This window comes from Arachis hypogaea, chromosome 16, assembly GCF_003086295.3.
Source record: "Arachis hypogaea cultivar Tifrunner chromosome 16, arahy.Tifrunner.gnm2.J5K5, whole genome shotgun sequence".
Taxonomy (NCBI): domain Eukaryota; kingdom Viridiplantae; phylum Streptophyta; class Magnoliopsida; order Fabales; family Fabaceae; genus Arachis; species Arachis hypogaea.
The window spans coordinates 115,902,031-115,923,183 of record NC_092051.1 but is presented as its reverse complement, the minus strand read 5'-3'; the positions used below and the strand labels follow the sequence as shown (position 1 = coordinate 115,923,183).

Sequence of the window (21,153 nt, the reverse complement as noted above, 5' to 3'; positions counted from 1 at the left end):
GAAGACGGACAACCGGTGGCTGTTGCAGCGTTAGCAGCGACGCTCTCCAGTAAACGACGAGCAGCGAAGAGATGGTGGAGCAGTGGGATGCAACGCTGTGAGCAGTGAAGAGATGGAAGCAAACATGTAGACGCAGGGGTGGAGAGGGGAAGGACACCGCGCCTGAGGAGAGAGAACGACGCGGTGGCGAGTGGCGTAGGAGTGGCCGGTGGCAGGAGTGGCGACCGACGAGGGTAAATGAGATAGTAGAGTAGAGTAGACGGCGCAGCAAAGTGAGAAGGGAAGAATGACTGAATGAGACAGTAGTAGACGGCGCAGCAAAGTGAGAAGGAAAGAATGAGATACTGAATAATAGGGTTAGGGTTTTTTAATGGGTGAAATTACTAAAACACCCCCTATATTAGTAATAAAGTAAGGGTATTTAAGTAAGTTCAAAAATTCGGGGAATTATCGGGGATGGGATGGGGATCCCCGCTCGGGTCCCCGCGCCTGTCTCGGGGGAATTTTGCTCCCATCCCCATCCCCACGGAAAAAATTTTCCATCATCGGGGCCCATTCGGGGCGGTCCCCGCAGAGATCCCCGCCTCCTAGGGATTTTTGATAATGTCTTACTATTATCATATATAGAGTAGTCAACAATGAGCATCAAATAAATCATTCAAAACTTGTGGAATTTGTTTCGAGAGATCTCTTTCTTCAATTATTCAAGGTTTAGCCCTTGAATCAAATGCAATAATCGGTGCTGATCTAATTGGTCTCTGGCGTGTGAAATATTTGTATACCTTTGTGATAGACACCCAACTCCTGACAGGTAAGTTGATTTTCCAATGCTGTATTTGGTATGCCCTTGCAGCAACATTGCTATTGAGTAAATATGTTTCTTTTAAATTTATTTTTAGATTTTAATGTTTTTAGATTTCTCGAAAGCAAGCAAATCCTAAGGGGTAATAGAAGTTTACTCAATAGCAATGTTTCTACAAGGGTATACCAAATGCAGCATTGGAAAATCAACTTATCTAGTAGGAGTCGGGTGTCTATTACGAAGGTATACAAATATTTCACGCCATAAACCAATTAGATCAGCACCGATTATTGTATTTGATTAAGGGCTAAGCCTTGAATAGTTGAAGAAAGAGATCTCTCGAGACAAATTTCACAAGTTTTGAATGATTCATTTGATGTTTATTGTTGACTACTCTATATATGATAATAGTAAGATATTAGTATACTCCCAGATTTTACGTTTTGTGATTGACAGTAACAAATGTCTCTATGAGTTATAAATGAAGAATAAAAATTTGAGTATAATAGATAATTAGAAGAAAAAAAATATGTATACAAAAAATAAATAAATAAAAAAATAATCTAAAAATATATTTGTCTCTTCATAAAATAGATTTGATCTTTTTTTTAAATATTATAAAATTAATCATTCTAAATAATTTTAATATTAAAAATCTTTTTTAATAATTGAATCTTCCTAACAATCCTTTATAATAATTTAAAAAAAAATTGTATACAAGCAATATTTTTTAAAAATGGAATTACATAATTAAAAATGTTTCATTTCTTTATTTTCTCAAAATAATTATTTTAATTTATTAGTGATTGCAAATCTGACCCAACATTATAAGTCATAATCGTAGTTGATTATAGTGCAATTCATTATAAATTATTGTAACTTGCCCCGTTTGTTTCAAATCGCAATTAGAATCTGACCCCAATTCATGGAAAGCATTAATTGAGAGAAAAAAACTCAAAAAGGAATGTGTTAATCATGAGTTGGGAATTGGGATGGCTCGCTGTTTAAGGAATTTAGAATTTTCCAATCCAAAATCAACAACAGCGTGTGATATTCATATTATGATATGGGTTTTGCTAGTTGTGTCTTGTCGGCATAAGCTAATTATTGTCAAAATTAATTAACTTTTATATTTTTAATACATTAAATACATTAAAAATATTAAAAGAATTATATTATTATATTTTTATAATATATCTTTAGAAGATAAATTAATTAAAAATTCTTATGATATCTATGTTAGATATATAATTATTTATTAGTATATATATTTAAATTTTTGAATAAATAATTTTATAATATAATATTAAAATTATTGATTTATTTTTATTTATCGACAAAAAATAATTAGTCTTCAAAATAATTTAATAACTATGTGAATTTAATTATTTTAATTTATTTATTAATTATATTTTAATAAAAATTAAAGATAATGACTATAAATATATTATTTGTATATAATTTATTAAGTATATTTAATTTTAACTATTTAAATCAATCTAATGGCTATAAATATATTTTCAGTAGAGATATTTAAAATCGATCCAATCAAAATAAAACCGATCAATAAAAAAATCAATAACCAAACAAACTAAAAATAGAAAAAAAAAAGAATTTTTACAGTTTCTGTTTGGCTTGGTTTAATATGCGATTTGTATACCGAAAACCTAAACCAAACCAAATTGAACTGATGGATATTTTATCTCAGTTAATTTTATAAAAATGATCCGACTTCACCTAAATTCTAATACACTCACTCACTCAGCACTCATGCTGCACACATAAACTCCTCTCTCACTCGCACACTCACGCCGTACAAACTTTTTTATTACTCACTCATTCAATCTTAGTCTCCACTCTCCTCGCTCTCTCAATCACAATCCTCTTTACTGTCGCCGTCCATCAACTAGCATTTCCGTCTTGTCATCTGCCGAAACACTATCCAGCAGTCGACTCGTGATTGATTTAAAATTTTAAAGCCTTAGGATTTTTATATTTTTTATTTTGTTTTTAAATTATGTTTAATTTGTCATAAACTCATAATTTCATGTAAATGATTCTAATTTTGATGGCATGTTTTAAACTCTTCCGGCCTTAGTTTTTTTTTTTTAATTTTATGTGTAAATTCAGCTCTATTTATTACTTCACTATAAGAGAAGCAAATATTAGAGATGTTTTTTTTTTGGCATTTTGCGCCGTCGCTAAACAGAATACCAGCGGTTTAAGAACCGTCCTTCTTTAGGGCACGGAGATTGATTTTTGCGGCAGTTTCAAGCAACCATTGGTATAACCACCGCTATTCAGATATTTTACATTTTGCGGTGATTTTGAACTGCCGCATTATACCCAAACACGATTTTTTCATTCTTTTGTGACGGTCACTAACCGCCGCTATTTAGTGCTACAATTTTTTGCAAAATTTTATTTTCGGCAGTTACTAACTGCCACTATATTAAAACCCACGCAATATTTCGAATTTATTTTTGTTGGTTACAAACCACTGCTATTTGTTGCTGCTAGTTTTTAAAATTAAAATATATTAATTTGTTTTTCTTTAAATATTCTGGGAATATTTTTTTTGTTTTCTTTGGGGATTATTTTTAAATTTTAAAAACTTTGTCAATTTTCTCTAAAAATCTAAATTGAGGGCGAAAACTCATGAAAATTTAACTGTGAAACAAACTAATATATTTATATTAATATTAATAAAGTATTTCTCTAATTAATAAAGATACATATTCAACTTAAAAAAATATATACTACAAATAAAATAATATCAAATCCTAATTTCTAATTTCCGTTATGTCCATCCAAAGAATTCATTTGTGCAACAATGTCTGGTGGCAGCTCCCCACCTTACCGTTGAATTAGATAACTTAGAACATTCTCTATTGCCTGCCCATTTATCTTTTCTGCTACTACATCATCCTCTACTACCTTCTTTTTCAATTTTTCTGCTAGTACTTCATCCTTCACTGTCTTTCTTTTCAATTTCTCGGCTGTTACCTTTGCCTGTAGTTCAAACAGCACCCTTTGGGCCTCCTCTGTTTGAGCTTCATCCACCAATGGCTGCGAACTCGGACGGAAGAGTTAACTTGAAATTGGTCTGACCCACGGCACGCACTCTACCCAAGTACTCTTTTCTGAGAGCTTGGGCAAGGGAATCATTTTCAGACAATATTCTAGTGGATTCATCACGCTGCTCAATCTCCACAAATTTTTTCCTATAGACGTAAATAAGCATACATAAGCAATTATGGGCTAGAGCATATTCAACACAAAATATCTAAATTATATCTCAGTATCCTGTTTGGCTTAACATAAAAATAGAGACTGAAATGAGTGAAGTTACTAAAATATCCTTACTAACCCTAACGTGACTACAATAACACAAACTCACTCACTCTCCATCTCCACTAAGTGCCGCACCCACTCTGTTTCTCTCAAACTCTGACTTAGTGATGAATCTCTTTTCCTCAGTCTCCATCCAGACTCTAGTGTATTTCACTCATCCAGTCTTCGCTAGCAGCGCGTGCCTTGGTTCCTTTTTTTCAGTAGCGCCTTGGTTTTTGCAGACTCTAGTGCCCTTCCCTCCAGTTTTTGTAGCACCATCGAGCTCGCTACACAATTAGTTCCCCTCTTCTCTGATCCCCTGCATCATCATTTTCTGCGTCATCAAGCCTCTCTCCTTGTGCTTCTGGATCGTCCTCTTGGAGAGGCTGTAGAGTCGAGTGAGATTGGAGGGATGGTGGTGGCAGTGGTGATGAGCGAAAATTGAATTTGTTCACCGATAATAGCAAGTTCACCAGATCATTCAAGTAATACTACAGTGAGTGGATATCATTCCTACGAGAATTAAAGGATTGAGCATGCAAATAACTAGTTAAATAACTAACTAGATCAATGAATGCTGAAATCTAGAATGCTCGAGTGTTGAATGCTAGAAAGAGAACAGTGAACATATTCTTGATGAATGTTAAGGGCTTCGGAGATGTTTAAACCCTAGGAAAATCAAACCTTGTTTACCTATTCTAAAGCATGCAGAGATCTTTTCACGATGAACCTTAATTAACTGATTTCCAATGTCTTGGCTCCTCAGTTTCTCCTCAATTAACTAACCACCAATGTCTTGGTCAATCAATTAATTGAAGAAGTTAAGTAGAAATCTGATTCAACTCCTCATAATATTCAAAAGTAGTCCTTAGGTTAGATTATATATCATGTATCCAAGCTAGTCCTATTCGATTGAATCTTATAAGAAAACACAATTTTCAGAAGTTGTTCTAATTCGTATTATATGTCACGTATTCAAAATTAGAGTGATTGAAAATTATGTATGTGTTGCACACTTTAAAAATCACTATGTCTAGTCAATTCAAAAATTCATGTGAAAGAATTTTAAAGCATAATTCAAATATTAGTTCTGTCGAAGCAATAAATAAATTCAAGACAGGATTAGCATACATTTCAATACTACTAGTCCTTTAAGGATGAAGAATGAATAACTCAATCATGAAATAGATCAATGCAATACTTTAAAATAAAAGAAAACTTAGATTAATAAACCATAGAAACACAAACAGATTTCCTAATCCTTTGATAGAGAGATTAGTTACTCATGGAGGAATGAAGAAAAATAATGAAAAATGAAAAGCAGAAGAAGAAGGTGTGGAATTGGATTTGAAGATCCTCTCTCGAATGTCTGACTTAAGAACCTTGTTCACTTATTTATATCCTAAGTTTTATCTAGAATTCAAATTCAAAAACTAAATCTAATTTTATCTTTAGAAAAGAAAAGATAACTACCTACTTAAATTCAAATCAAATCTTAATAATGATTCAAATCTAATCTAAAAATAAATCTTAACAACCAAATCTTATCCTTCTAGAAGAAGTTAATTCCAACTAATCATTTGAATCTTGAATCTTTTGGTTAAATTTTAAAACTTTTTGAAAGGAGGAATGGGCTTGGGCTTCAAGTTTTGGTATTTTGGGCGCTAATTTTCGAAACCAAAATATGCTGGTCGTGCGCGACTCAAACTAAACGTCCATTCTAGACACACGCACATCATTATGAAGTTTTCGATGTTAGATTTCTAGCACCACTAGAATTGCCTCATTTGGACCTCTATAGCTCAAGTTATGATCACTTAAGTGCGAAGAGGTCAGGATTAATAGCAATTCGTAGATTCCTCTTTAGTTGTAAATTTTCTTGAAAATGTAACCTGAATCCACAATAATTCTAAAACAACTCCAAATACTATATTAGTTTTAAAAGTCCAATAGAAACATAAAATTTTTTTATTTAAAACTAAGAAAACTTATAAAAAAAGAAACATAACACAAAACTTAAAGCTTTGCTTGTCCTCAATAAAAAAAAAGATAAACGGAGTTTAGCTTAATGAAAAAGAATTGAAGGCTTTTGAAATCCTTAAGTCCAAATCAAAAGTGGAGTTTTTAATGATCTCTTTGATTAGAAGTGGATTTCTCTTATCCAAATAAGTCTTGAATATTTAGGAATAAAAAATCTTTTCAAAAATAAAATTCCGGATTGTATTATGAGAATTCTTTTAGACTTATTTGATCCTTGTATCACTTTGCTTTACATTTTAACGGAGAGAAATTTTTGAAGTTTCTTGACTCTAAGTGTTTCGTCTTGAGGTAGCTCTTAGCGAATTTTCAATTGATAATCCTGGGCTAATTGGCCCAAGTTACCGGGTGATAAAGCACCCTTCAGATCTAATTATCCAAGCCTCTCCTAAACACAATAACACCACAAGCACATACCTAGACATTTTGTTCATCCAGACATCGATGCACATAGCCTCTTTGGACTCTAAATGGTTTGTTTCAAGGCAACTCTTTAATGTGGGCTTTCAATCGATAATCCCGAGTCCGTTGGCCCAAGTTATCGTTGATGAGGTACCCCTCGAATTTAATCACCCAAGTCTTTCCTTAAAACATAAATATCACAGGCACATAATTGGACTCTAATCATTGGTGCTTACAGCCTTATTGATTTTGAATATTCATGATTTTTCCATACTTCTTTCTTGCTTGCTTACTTACTTTCTTTCTTTCTCCCTCTTTTTCTTTTTATTTCAAGGATTTTGAAAGTCTGGAATCTCATAATATGTTTCTAGAATCTTTGTTTTCTTGGAGATTTCTTTTTCATCTCTTTCCAGACTATTCAAATATTTTAAATCCATAGAATATAATCATGCTCACTACTGACCACCACATTTCAATTTGGATTTTTTCTTTGAAAACTTTAATTTGTTTATTAAAGAGCTACTCTCTTCACATCAGTGGAGTGCTTAGAGGATAGGTACAAGAGTAAGTACTTAAAATAAAAACAAAGAAAATAAAAAAAAATTGAAAAAGAAACATGATGCATAAAAAGAAAGAAAACAAAGAATAAGAAAAACAAAGATAAAAAAAAAGAAAAAGAAAATGAAAGAAAAACTAACCATCAAAATAAAATAGTTACCAAATTTTACTCATTATCATCGTCATTCTTATCTTTTGTCTTTGGACTTTCTTCATGTGTTCTTCTATTATTCGAAAGCTCTTGTTTTTTCCTTAACCACTAACACCAAATTTAGAGATTTGTCAAATTTCTAAGTTTAAATGTTTTAGGGAATATGAAAATTATGTGTTTGCTTGAGCAAGAAGGACGAAAAATAGTGAGAAGATGACAAACAAAATGGTGGGAGGAAGACAAATAACATAGTGATAGTTATGAAAAGAAAGAAACAAAGATGATCATGCATGCAAAATTTACTCTTTTTAAAAAAAAAGTTCAAACATAACGTAAACAAAAAAAAAATGAAAAAAATGCAAAAGAAGAAAAAGAAGAAGAATGCAAATATGGAATACTTAAATAAAAAAGAAAAGATAAAGACCTTTTTTTTCCTTTTTTAATTAATTAAAAGAAAATATTGTAATGAAAAAGAGGAAAAAAAGATACTCACTAATTGGATTGCCTCCCACAACTTTATTATTACCTCTTTGGGAACAACTTCCTTCATTATTGGATTAAGCCTTCTTTGTGTTTGTACCACAGGTTTAGAATAATCTTTCAGTGAAATTTTGTGCAAGCACATGGTAAGGCCCCTTCAGCAATTTATCTTTTGACTCTTCCCTTTCTTCAAATCTTGAGTGTGGATTTTTTTAAGGGCTCTTTTATCAAGGGCTTCTTGATTTAATGAATCAATCAAGTCATCCTTTGTGCTTTTTTCTATTTTACTGAGATATAGACCCCTTACATTGATTTTCTTGCATTCTTCTGTGAGATTTAGGATGTTTTTGTTTTTCTGCCAATTGCTTGTCAATATATTCCATTTGTACCTCTAAATTTTTATTGAAGCTTTTTTATTTTTGAATTTTCTCTTGTTTCTTCTATGAAACTTTGAGTTTTTTGTCTGAAGGAAATAGTGGTTTGGGACATTTTTATCACAGCACTCTCAAGAAATGAGATCGAGGCTTCTTGAGCAATCATAGTAACGGTTTGATCTATTTTTTCCATGGCAAGATCAAGAGGTGATAGTCCTTAAAGGATTTGATATTCAACATTAAAATTTATTTGTTGTTGGTATGGAAGGTTGTAATATTCTTGTCCTTGACTCCTCCAATTATAGTTTGAGTAATTCTTCTATTCAGGGAAAGATAAGTGATTTCTTGGCTAGTAGGAATATTCCAGTGGCTCACACTGCGGTTGTTCCACTTGTCTTGTAAGAGACACGAGTTGTTGGTGCAAAAGTTTATTGATGGCTAGGATTGTGTTCATAGCATTTGATTCCATGATTCCTCGCACACATAAACAAGAAAATATCAAATGCACCTTCCGAAATAAAAGAAAGAATAAAGAAGGAAGAAAGAATTTAAACAAGATAAAGAAAGTAACAAAGAACGTAAAAAAAGAAAATAAACATGAAATAAAAAATTAAAATAAACAAGATCTAAGTTAGGATTTAACTGGACGTATGTTGTCAATCTCAATTAATCCCCGACAACGGTGTCAAAAACTTGATGAGCAAAATTGAATTTGTTCACGGATACTGGCAAGTGCACCAGATCATTCAAGTAATACTACAGTGAGTGGATATTATTCCCACGAGGATTAAAGGATTGAGCACGCAATATCGAGTTAGATAACTAATTAGATTAATGAAACCTAGATTGATGAATGCTGAAATCTAGAATGCTTGAAAGTTGAATATAAGAAAGAGGACAGTGAACGTATGCTTGATGAATGTTAAGGGCTTCGAAGATGTTTAAGCCCTAGCAAAATCAAACTTTATTTACCTTTTCTAAAGCATTGAGAGATCTTTTGACGACGAACCTTAATTAACTGATTTCCAATGTCTTAGCTTCTCAGTTTCTCCTTAATTGACTAACCACTAATGTCTTGGTCAATCAATTACTTGAAGAGGTTAAGTACAAATCTGGTTCATTTTCTCATAAGATCAAAAGTAGTCATTAGTTTGGATTATATGTCACATATCCAAGCTAGTCCTATTCAATTGAATCTTATAAGAAAATACAATTTTCAAAAGTTTTTCTAATCCGAATTATATGTCACGTACTCAAAACTAGAGTGATTAAAAATCATGTATGTGTCACACACATTAAAAACCACTATATCTAGTCAGTTCAAAAAGTCATGTGAAATAATTTTCAAGCATAATTTGAATATTAGTTCTGTCGAAGCAATAAACAAATTTAAAACGGGATTAGCATACCTTTCGATACTACTAATCCTTTAAGGATAAAGAACAAATAACTCAATCATGAAATAGATCAACGTAATACATTAAAATAAAAGAAAAATTAGATTAATAAACCATAGAAACACAAACCGATCTCCTAACCATTTGACAGAGAGATTAGTTTACTTATGGAGGAATGAAAAAAATAATGAAAAATGAAAATAAGAAGAAGAAGGTGTGGAATCGGATTTGAAGATCCTCTCCGGGATGTCTTCTTTATGAACCTTGTTCAATTATTTATATCCTAAGTTCAATCTAGAATTCAAATTCAAAAACTAAATCTAATCTTATCTTTAGGAAAGATAAGATAACTACCTACTTAAATTCAAATCAAATCTTAACAATGATTCAAATCTAATCTAAAAAAATCCTGATAACCAAATCTTATCATTCTAGAAGAAGTTAATGCCAACTAATTATTTGAATCTTGAACCTTTCGGTTGAACTTTAGATCTTTCTGGAAGGAGGAATGGGTTGGGTTTCAAGTCTTGGCATTTTGGGCACTGATTTTTATAACCAAAATATGTTGGCTGTGTGTGACTCAAACTAAATGTCCACTATAGACATTGATGAGTGGATATTTTATACGCTTTTTGGCATCATTTTCATATAGTTTTCATTATGTTTTGTCTAAGTCTTATTATGTTTTCATAGGTTTTAGTGAAAAATTCACATTTTTGGATTCCACTTTGAGTTTGTGTGTTTTATGGTGATTTCAGGTATTTTCTAGCTGAAATTGAGGAGTTTGAACAAAAGTTTGATTCAGAAGCAGAGAAAGGACTGCAGGTGCTATCAGGATCTGACCTCCGTACACTCAAAGGAGATTTTCTGGAGCTACAGAAGTCCAAATGGCACGCTCTCAACAGCTATGGAAAGCTAACATCTAGCACTTTTCAGAAATATTTAATAGTTTATACTTTACTTTGGAAATAAAGGCCCAAAACTGGCATTCAACTCCATCTACCAGCCCTATTCCTGGCGTCCAACGCCCACAGGGGAGCAGCTGGCGTCCAACGCCCACAGGGGAGCAGCTGGTGTCCAACGCCCAAAAGGGAGTCCCTAGCCAGCGTTCAATGCCCCTAAGGGATACTAGCTCGTGGGAAATACTCAAGCTCATCCTAAACACTCACCAAGTGGGCTCCAGAAGTGGATTTTCGCACTACAAGACTAGTTTATCTTATTTCTGTAATTCGTAGTTAGCAGATTAGTATATATATACAAGAGTTCACCCTTGTTAGAGGACTCTTGTCCACTTTTACTTTCTCCATTGTATTTTCGAACAGCATGAGTCACTAACTTCCTAAGATTAAGGTTAGGAGCTCTGCTGAGTTTCATGGATCAATAATATTGTTTTCATTCAATATGTTTGATTCTATTCTCTTATGCAACCTCGTTCTTCATCTAATGAATTGAGGGTGACCCGTGACAGTCACCCTTATTCTACATGGGTTTCGTGCGATTCCTGACCCGGATAGCGTTAAACTAAAGCTAGAGATTGCATTGCGGATTCCAATAGAGCATCTGAGCAACTTTGGATACGTGACATATAATCCCATTGACTATGGGTGCGTGAGGTTTCTGTGGCGTTAAGGCTAGAGTCAGAGAAGTAGCACTTTTTGATATGGAAGATCTGCCTTGTCTATGGCACCTTGAGTAGGATCGTGAAGGGGAGTGGATTGCTTAGAGCTTTATCTTCTGCTACAGTGAGAAACCTAGAGGTGGCTTGATGAGAGGACATGAGTCACTTCAACGTGGTGGATTGCTACAGTAGAGGAGATTAACTTGATGAGAGGACATGAGTAAATCACTTACGGTTACGATTGAAGGAATTAGAAGGTTATTGAAGAAGACAGCAGGAAAACTTAATCCGGAAGGACAAAGCATCTCTGATGCCTCAACCATTCTATCACCATTGAATTCCTATCTACCTAGTAATGTTCTATTTATCTGTTTTATATACTTTTCGTGACAAACTATAATTTCTATCCGCCTAACTAAGATCTGTAAGGTATCCACTGCTTGCTCAAACCAACAATCTCCGTGGGATCGACCCTCACTCACCTGAGGTATTACTTAGACGACCCGGTATGCTTGCCGGTCTATCTGTGCGAATTCTGCGGAGCCAATTTCGTGCACCAAGTTTTTGGCGCCATTGCCGGGCATTGTTCGGATTTGACAAACTACCGGATTATCTTGTTGCTTAGATTAGGTACTTGTTAATTTTATTTGAGTCTTTTGTTTCCTTTTTTCGAAAAAATAAAAAAATTTTCAAAAATCTTTGCTTTTCTTTTTAATCTTTATCTTTTTGTTTGAGTTTTTGTTCTTGTTCTTGTTAAAGTTTCGAACTTTCTTATTTTCTTTTCAAATTTTTTTCAAAAATAGTGTCTTTTGTTTGAGTCTGGTGTCAATTCTTAAGTTTGGTGTCCCTTGTGTGTTTATCTTTTCCTTAGAATTTTCGAAATTTTTCTTAGTGTTCTTTCTTAACATTCAAGTTGTTCTTGTTTCTTTTCTTGTTTTGATCTTAAAATTTTTAAGTTTGGTGTCTTCTGGTATTTTTCTTTTTAATTTTCAAAAATTTAGAGTTTTAGATCTAAAAATTTTAAGTTTGGTGTCTTTTGATTGTTTTTATCTTTCCTCATTAATTCAAAAAAATCAAAAATATCTTTTCTATCTTTATTTCAAAATACTTTTTCAAAAATTTTAACAAAAATTTCAAATTTTAATTTTAAATTATTATCTTATCTTATCTTAATTTCAAATTTCAAATTTCAAACCTTATCGTTTTAAAATCGTTTTCAAATCTTTTCTTTTAATTGTGATTCTATCTTATCTTATCTTTCTTTTAAAATTTAAAATTTAAAACTTTTTCAAATCTTTATCTTATCTTTTGTTATCTTTCATTAATTTTTAAATCATTATCTTATCTTATCTTAAATTTGAATTTTAAAATAAAATCTTTTCAAAAAACTAAATCTTTTCCAAATCTTTATCTTATCTTGTTTCCAATTCAAAATTCAAAATTTAAAATTTAATTTTCAAAATTCAAATTTTAAAATTCAAAATTCAAAATTCAAATTTCAAATTTTAAATTTCAAAATTAAATCTTTTTCAAATTTTCTATCTTATCTTATTTTCAAATCTTTCCTAATTAGTTACTTGTTTTCTCTTTCTTCTTTTTCAAAACCTCCTAACTAATTACTCTCTCTTTTATTTTCGAAAATCTCTTACTTCCTTCTCTCTCTTCTTTTTCGAAATTCATCATTCAATTTTCAAATCTTTTTAGTTAATTAGATTTTATCTTCGAATTCAATTAACAAATAAAATAAAAACAAAAATATTTTAATTCTAGTGTCTTTTCTTACTTCTAATTTTTGAATTTTTTACCCCCTTTATTCGAATTCTTCTTCTCTTCTCTCCATCTTCATTCTTCTTTTTTCTTTACATCTCACAGGGAGTCCTCTATTCTTTTACATAGAGCTCTCATTCTTCTTCTTTCTTGTTTTCTTTTTCTTGTTTATGAGCAGGAATAGAGATAAAGAAACTTTCTTTGATCCTGAACCTGAGAGAACCCTAAAGAAGTGTTTACAACAAGTTAAAGCACAACATTCTGGGGGAAACCTCACAGAGCTTTTCGAACAGAACAATGGAGGAGATGCAAGGAGGGTTCTTGGTGACTTCATTGTACCAACTTCTGACCTCTATGGAAGAAGTATCTCCATACCTTCCATTAGAGCAAATAACTTTGAGCTAAAGCCTCAGTTAGTCCCTCTCTTGCAACAGATTACAAATTTTATGGACTTCTATTGTAAGATCCTCATCAGTTTCTATCTAAATTCTTGCAAATCTTTGACACTGTTAAAACCAATGGAGTGGATCCTGAAGGTCTATAGACTTATGCTTTTCCCTTTTGCTGTTAGAGACAGAGCTAGGATATGGTTGGATTCTCAACCTAAGGAAAGCCTAGACTCTTGGAAAAAGTTGGTCAATGCTTTTTTGGCCAAGTTCTTTGGACCTCAAAAGATGAGCAAGCTCAGGGTGGAAGTTCAAACCTTCAGACAAAAAGAAGGTGAATCCCTCTATGAAGCTTGGGAAAGATACAAGCAACTGATCAGGAGGTGTCCTCCTGACATGCTCTCAGAATGGTCTATCTTAGGAATCTTCCATGATAGTCTATCTGAGATATCCAAAATGTCTTTGGATCATTCTGCTAGCGGATCACTTCATTTGAAGAAAACGCCTGAAAAGGCACAGGAACTCATTGAAATAGTTGCAAACAACTAATTCATGTATACTTCTGAGAGAAACCCTGTGAAAAATGGGGTAGCTCAAAAGAAAGGAGTCTTGGAAGTTGACACTCTGAATGCCATATTGGCTCAGAACAAGATATTGACTCAACAAGTCAATATGATCTCTCAGCACCTGACTGGAGTGCAAGCTACAACCACTACAAGATTTATATTTAATTGGGGGGATTTTTTAGTAGAGGTTTTTAAAAACCTCCAAAATACACTTTATTTATGGCAATTTATAAAATTCCCCCTAATAGTTAATTCATAATTAAGATTTAAAATTTTTAAAAAACCCCTCTTCTTCTTAGTTTCACAGAATGAGAATGAGACTGAGTCGGAAAGGAAGAGAAGAGAATGGCGACAAAACACTAAGTTCTCTGCCGCCAATTTCACCGCCGTTGCAACCGTCGGTTCCGCCGTCGTTGCAATCGCTAGTTCTGCTACCGTTTTTGCCACAGTTGTTATAGGAACTTCTCAATCGAGCCACGGTTGCCGCTGTAGTTCCTGTCGCCGTTGCTGCCGCAGTTTCCGCCAATGTTGCCACTGTAGTTGCCGCGTCTAAAGCTTCTAAATTGAGCCACTATTTCAAATATGTTTTCTTCTTCTTCTTCTTCTTTATATTATTTGATTTAGTAGTAATTTTTGTTCTTATATAATTTTCTTATAACATATTCTTATGTTCGTGTAATCTACTGGTTCCATTCATGAGATCTTGAATGGATATTTAATGTGCATGTTTTTTATATGTTGAGAACAGAGAAAATATTTTACTGAATTAAATATTCCTATGGCAAATGATGCTAGGTGGGTTTCATCGCTACAAGATTTGAATATAAAAATTATAAAATCAGAAGAAAAGTTTTCCAAAATAGATTGTTTAATACTCCTTCTTGTGCCCATGCATTTGATCAAGGAATTAAAGAAATTTAGTTTATTAATATCAACTAACCAACAAAAGATAAAAGCTACACCAAAAGCTTCAACAGAATGCTTGGTTTTTGAATCAGCATTAGAAAATATTAGAGTCATATGAAAATCATGGAAGATGATTTTTGTTGATTGTGAAAAAGCTAAAGTGAATAGCACAAGTGTTGAAGTGCAATGCAATACATAATTTTATACACTATAATGTTTGTGACTATTGTATTGCAAATTAATGGCTTTTTAAGCTAGCTAACTACTGTGCACATCAATCAAGTCCTGATGCAATATGAATCTCATTGATGGATTCTTGTGAGGCCTCCCTCTCAGCCTCCTTCAATTCATCTTCCATATATGTTCTATTCTGTGGTCTTATTCTATTCCTAATTAACTTGAGCCTCAAACATGATAATAAAACATGAGCCAACTTGTCAAGAAGAGCATGTTTTGTTTAGTTAGTAATCTGAACTTAGCTCATAAAGTCTAAAAGAGCTCAGTTAATACAACTCTTGATGATATTGGCTCATTGAGCTCAGAGAGCTTGTAAGCTTGTAAGGCGAGGAAAGAAAATAAAATAAGTCTTTATGAATCTTTTATTATTGGTCTAACAATATGGCAACTTCTTGTTTATTATCTTGTACTTTAAAGTGATTAAATTTGTCTTCACAGTGACTAAGCCATAACGTTTTTCTCAGATGCTCTTGCATTAATACAATGTTAATTGTGTGAGAACTTAAGGTGAAAAAAGATTATAAAATAAAAATATCCATCATGAGTATTTGGGTCAAATATAGAATAAGTGAATATCTAATCCATTGTATGATTTTAGCTGATCTTTGACACAAGAATTATTGTCGGTAAGGAATTTCACAAAATATTTATGTTGCAAGTATAGCCCCAGACCAACAAACAATTCTCACATCAAATTAAATTTTGGTTTTGTCACATGTATAAACCCCAATGAAAATTAACTGAAGTATTTAAACTCCGGGTCGTCTCACAAGAAATTGCAATGAAGTGCTCAATTATTGGCTATGAAGATGCAATGGGGTTTGATTTTATATTTGTGCAAGAAAATAAATGGCAAGAAAAATTAAATGACAAGAAAGTAAAATGATAAGAACTAATAAAATAAGGGAAAAGTACTCTTGGCTAGACATAGGTAATTGAGATCACCATCATTGTCAACAAACCAAATATTGATAATTATGAGAGGCCAACCTATTAAGTCTACTTTCAAAAGCCTTAAGTACGTAATATCTACTCCTAGGCTTGAAGTACGTCAAATAGGCTTGATCACATCAACCTATAAGTCCCAACCTACCTACTAATTAGATTAGTAGTGGGTTGGCATCAATGAGTATCAAATTGATCACCAAGAATTCTCAAATCACCAATTCATTGAGACCCAATGACTCAAGGTCACTCAATTTCCTTAGCCTAGGCCAAGAGTCAAGAAAACTACTCAAAAACTAGAGGAAACATTTGTATGCAAGAAAAGTAAATATCATAAAAAGCAAGAATTAAAAGAAATCCATAACCAACATAAGCAAGAAATCCATAATAGCAAGCAAGATCAACATAAAAGAAACATGAAATTTCATTAAAAGGAAATTGGATCTAACAATGTTCATCAACATAAAAGAGAGTAAAATAAGAAATTAACAAGAGAAACTAAGAAGATTAAGACAATAGAACACTAAAACATAAAGAGAATTGAAATCAAAACAATAATTGAAAGACAAATTTGAGAGAGATTAACCCAATTTTACCCTAATTACTATCCTAAATCTAGAGAAAGGAGAGAGCCTCTCTCTCTAGAATTCTAGCCTAAAACATGATGAAAACTAAACTATGACTACTTGGTTCATTTTCCCCTCAATCCTTGGGTTCAATAGCATCAGAAATGAGTTGGATTGGGCCCAAAATGAGCTAGAAATCGCTGGCCACGATTTCACTTTTAATGGGCCATGTGCAGCATCGATGCGCATGCGTACATGGCGCGTGCGCGCCCCTGTACGTGAAGCAACATATGGCAAATTTTATATTATTTCGAAGCCCCGGATGTTAGCTTTCCAACGCAACTAGAACCGCCTCATTTGGACCTCTGTAGCTCAAGTTATGGTCATTTGAGTGCGAAGAGGTCAGGCTTGACAGCTTTACGATTCCTTCATTTCTTCATGAGTTCTCCCACTTTGCATGCTTTTCTCCTCACTTCTTCCATCCAATACTTGCTTTATGAACCTGAAATCACTCAACAAACATACCAAGGCATCGAATGGAATTAAAGTGAATTAAAATCACCAATTTTAGGGCCTAAAAAGCATGTTTTCACATTTAAGCACAAATCAAGAGAGAATTACAAAACTATGCTATTTCATTGAATAAATGTGAGAAAAGTTGATAAAATCCCCCAAATTAAGCACAAGATAAACCACAAAATCGGAGTTTATCAATCTTCTAACTACTAATGCTGGATTCTTCTCTTTTGATCTGCAGGCACTTCTTATTTACCTTGATAAAAATTTTCATCTTGATCTTCAAGTTGTTCTTGCTATTTTTCTTGTTTGATCTTTAGTTTTTCCTGTTCTGTGTATTTTCTTGTTTTTCTTGTGCATTTTCAAATTATCAGTATTAAAAAAAATTATATACATTAAATACCTTTTTTAAAACACGTTAAATTTATAGCTCAGTTGGCTAGAGCGTTGTGCTTATGTTCTTGGTAATTGGGTATCTTCCTTTTAAAACCTTTTCAAAAATAATTTTTCTTTGATTAAATCTTGTGTCAAACTTTTAAATTTGGTGTTCTCTTGTTATTTTTCTTTAATTTTTGAAAATTTATTTTTAGTTTTCTAAAAGTTTTAAGTTTGGTGTTCTTTTTATGTTCTTGTGAGTCTTCAAGGTGTTCTTGAGTATTCTTTGTATTTTGATCTTAAAATTTTTAAGTTTGGTGTTCCTTGGTGTTTTTCCTCCAAAATTTTCGAAAAACAAGGAGCATTAGATCTAAAAATTTTAAGTATTGTGTCATTTTATTGTTTTTCTCTTTCCTCATTAAATTCAAAAATATCTTTTCTCTTTATTTTAAATTGAATTTTCAAAAATTACTTTTAAAAATTCATATTTTTATTTTAAAAATTTTTATTTTATCTTATCTTAGCTTTAAAATTTCAAAATTCAAATCTCTTTCAAAAGAATCATATCTTTTTCAAAATCTTGTCTTATCTTATTTCAAATTCAAATTTCAAATTTCAACTTCCAAAATTCAAAATTCAAAATTCAAATTTTAATTTTCAAATTTAAAAATCAAATCTTTTCAAAATTCAAAATCTTTTTCAAAAATCATATCCAAAGTTTTTCAAATATTCTTAATTAAGTAATTATTTTCGTTTTCAAATTTATTTTTCTCTTGATTTTAGAAATTTACATTTTAATTTCTAATTATTTTATTTTATTTTATCTTATTATTTTTATTTATCTTAATAATTCGGTTTGTTCTACTTAAATAAAATAAAAACAAAAATACATTTTTTTTTGCAATTCATATCAATTCCATTTTATCCATCATGGACCTAAATGGAAATGAACAGTCCAGAAGGACTCTGGGGTCATATGCTAACCCCATTACTGCTGCATATGGGAGTAGCATCTGTATACCTCCCATCAAAGCAAGCAGTTTTGAGCTAAATCCTCAGCTCATTGTCATGGTGCAGCAAAATTGCCAGTATTTCGGTCTTCCACAGGAAGAACCTACTGAGTTTCTGGCGCAGTTCTTGCAAATTGCTGACACAGTGCGTGACAAGGAGGTAGATCAGGACGTATACAGGTTGTTGCTGTTTCCGTTTGCTGTAAAAGATCAAGCTAAGAGGTGGTTAAATAACCAACCCACAGCAAGCATAAGAACATGGAAACAGTTATCAGACAAATTCCTGAATCAATATTTCCCTCCAAAAAGGATGACACAGCTAAGGCTGGACATCCAAGGCTTTAAACAAGAGGATGATGAATCCCGTTATAACGCCTGGGAGAGGTACAGAGGGATGCTAAGGAAATGCCCCTCTGAAATATTTTCAGAGTGGGTGCAATTAGACATCTTCTACTACGGGCTTACAGAAAAAGCTCAGGTATCTCTAGACCACTCAGCTAGTGGATCTATACACATGAGAAAGACTATTGAAGAGGCTCAAAAGCTTATCGATATAGTTGCTAGAAATCAGCATCTGTACATAAATAATGAGTCCTCCATGAAAGAAGAAGCTAAGGCAGTATCAACTGACTTTAGTCCTCAGGAACAAGTTGCTGAACTCAATCAGCAGCTGTCTTCTATAACAAGGCAGTTAGCAGAATTTAAGGAGATGCTACAAGAGACCAAAATTGCTAACAAGGATATGGAATCACAATTGAATCAGACAAAATAGCAGTTATCAAAACAGATAATAGAGGAGTGCCAAGCAGTTCAATTAAGAAGTGGAAAAACATTAAATACCTTACTTCAGAGCAGCAGAAAGCCAAGAAAAGAACAACTAACAGAGGATGAGCAAAATATCATCCAAAATCCCTCTGAGGACAGTAAGAGCCCAGAGAGGAATAACTCTGGTGTTCAAACGCCAGAAAAAGATGCAAAGCTAGCGTCAAACGCCCAACCCACGCGCAGTTCTGGCGTTCAAACGCCAGAAACAGGCAAGGAGCTGGCGTCAAACGCCCAATGAAAGCTCAGTTCTGGCGTTCAAACGCCAGAAACAGGTAAGAAGTTGGCGTCCAACGCCAATCTAGCTTCCAACCCTGGCATTCAAACGCCAATGAGGGATCAGACACACACAAGTGCTGATAGCAACCCCTCTAAAAAGGCTTCTCCAACCACCTCTGTAGGAAATAAATCTGCAGCAACTAAGGTTGAGGAATACAAAGCCAAGATGCCTTATCCTCAAAAACTCTGCCAAGAGGAGCAGGATAAGCAATTTGCCCGCTTCGCAGACTATCTCAGGACTCTTGAAATAAAGATTCCGTTTGCAGAGGCACTTGAGCAAATACCCTCGTATGCCAAGTTCATGAAAGAGATCTTGAGTCATAAGAAGGATTGGAGAGAAACTGAAAGAGTTCTCCTCACTGAAGAATGCAGTGCAGTCATTCTGAAAAGCTTCCCAGAAAAGCTTAAAGATCCCAGGAGCTTTATGATACCATGCATATTAGAGGGTAATTGCACCAAGATAGCTTTATGTGATCTTGGGGCAAGTATCAACCTAATACCTGCATCCACTATCAGAAAGCTTGGTTTAACTGAAGAAGTCAAACCAATCCGGATATGTCTCCAACTTGCTGATGGCTCCATTAAATACCCATCAGGCGTGATTGAAGATATGATTGTCAGGGTTGGGACATTCGCCTTTCCCACTGACTTTGTAGTGCTGGAAATGAAGGAGCACAAGAGTGCTACTCTCATTCTAGGAAGACCTTTTCTAGCAACTGGACGAACTCTCATTGATGTCCAAAAGGGGGAAGTAACCCTGAGAGTCAATGAGGATGAGTTTAAGTTAAATGCTGTCAAAGCCATGCAGTATCCAGACACACCAAAAGACTGCATGAAAGTTGATCTTATTGACTCTTTGGTAGAGGAGATCAACATGGCTGAGAGTCTCGAATCAGAGCTATAAAACATCTTTAAAGATGTCCAGCCTGATCTGGAGGATTCAGAGGAAATAAAAGAGCCCCTGAAAATTCCTCAGGAAGAGGAAAAACCTCCTAAACCCAAGCTCAAACCACTACCACCATCCCTGAAATATGCATTTCTGAGAGAAGGTGACACTTTTCCAGTGATCATAAGCTCTGCTTTAAATCCACAGGAAGAGGAAGCACTACTTCAAGTGCTAAGGACACACAAGACAGCTCTTGGATGGTCCATAAGTGATCTTAAGGGCATCAACCCAACAAGATGCATGCACAAGATCCTATTGGAGGACAATGCTAAGCCAGTGGTTCAATCACAGAGGTGGCTAAATCCAGCCATGAAGGAAGTGGTGCAGAAAGAGGTCACCAAGTTACTGGAGGCTGGGATTATTTATCCTATTTCTGATAGCCCTTGGGTGAGCCCTGTCCAAGTTGTTCCCAAGAAGGGAGGCATGACAGCGGTTCATAATGAAAAAAATGAACTGGTTCCTACAAGAACAGTTATAGGGTGGCCTATGTGTATTGACTACAGAAGGCTCAATACAGCCACCAGGAAGGATCACTTTCCTTTACCATTCATAGATCAGATGCTAGAGAGACTAGCAGGTCATGAATATTACTGCTTTTTGGATGGCTATTCAGGCTACAACCAAATTGTAGTAGATCCTCAGGACCAAGAGAAAACAGCATTCACATGTCCTTCTAGAGT

The 21,153-nt window shown here is 33.7% G+C and overlaps 1 non-coding gene across 1 annotated transcript; it reads right to left on the bottom strand.

Moving 5' to 3' along the window:
• Window positions 1-13,599: 13,599 nt before the first annotated feature.
• LOC112761770 (small nucleolar RNA R71) lies at window positions 13,600-13,703 on the bottom strand. The gene has a single exon (XR_003182148.1). It is a non-coding gene; the product is annotated as a small nucleolar RNA R71 (small nucleolar RNA).
• Window positions 13,704-21,153: the final 7,450 nt, after the last annotated feature.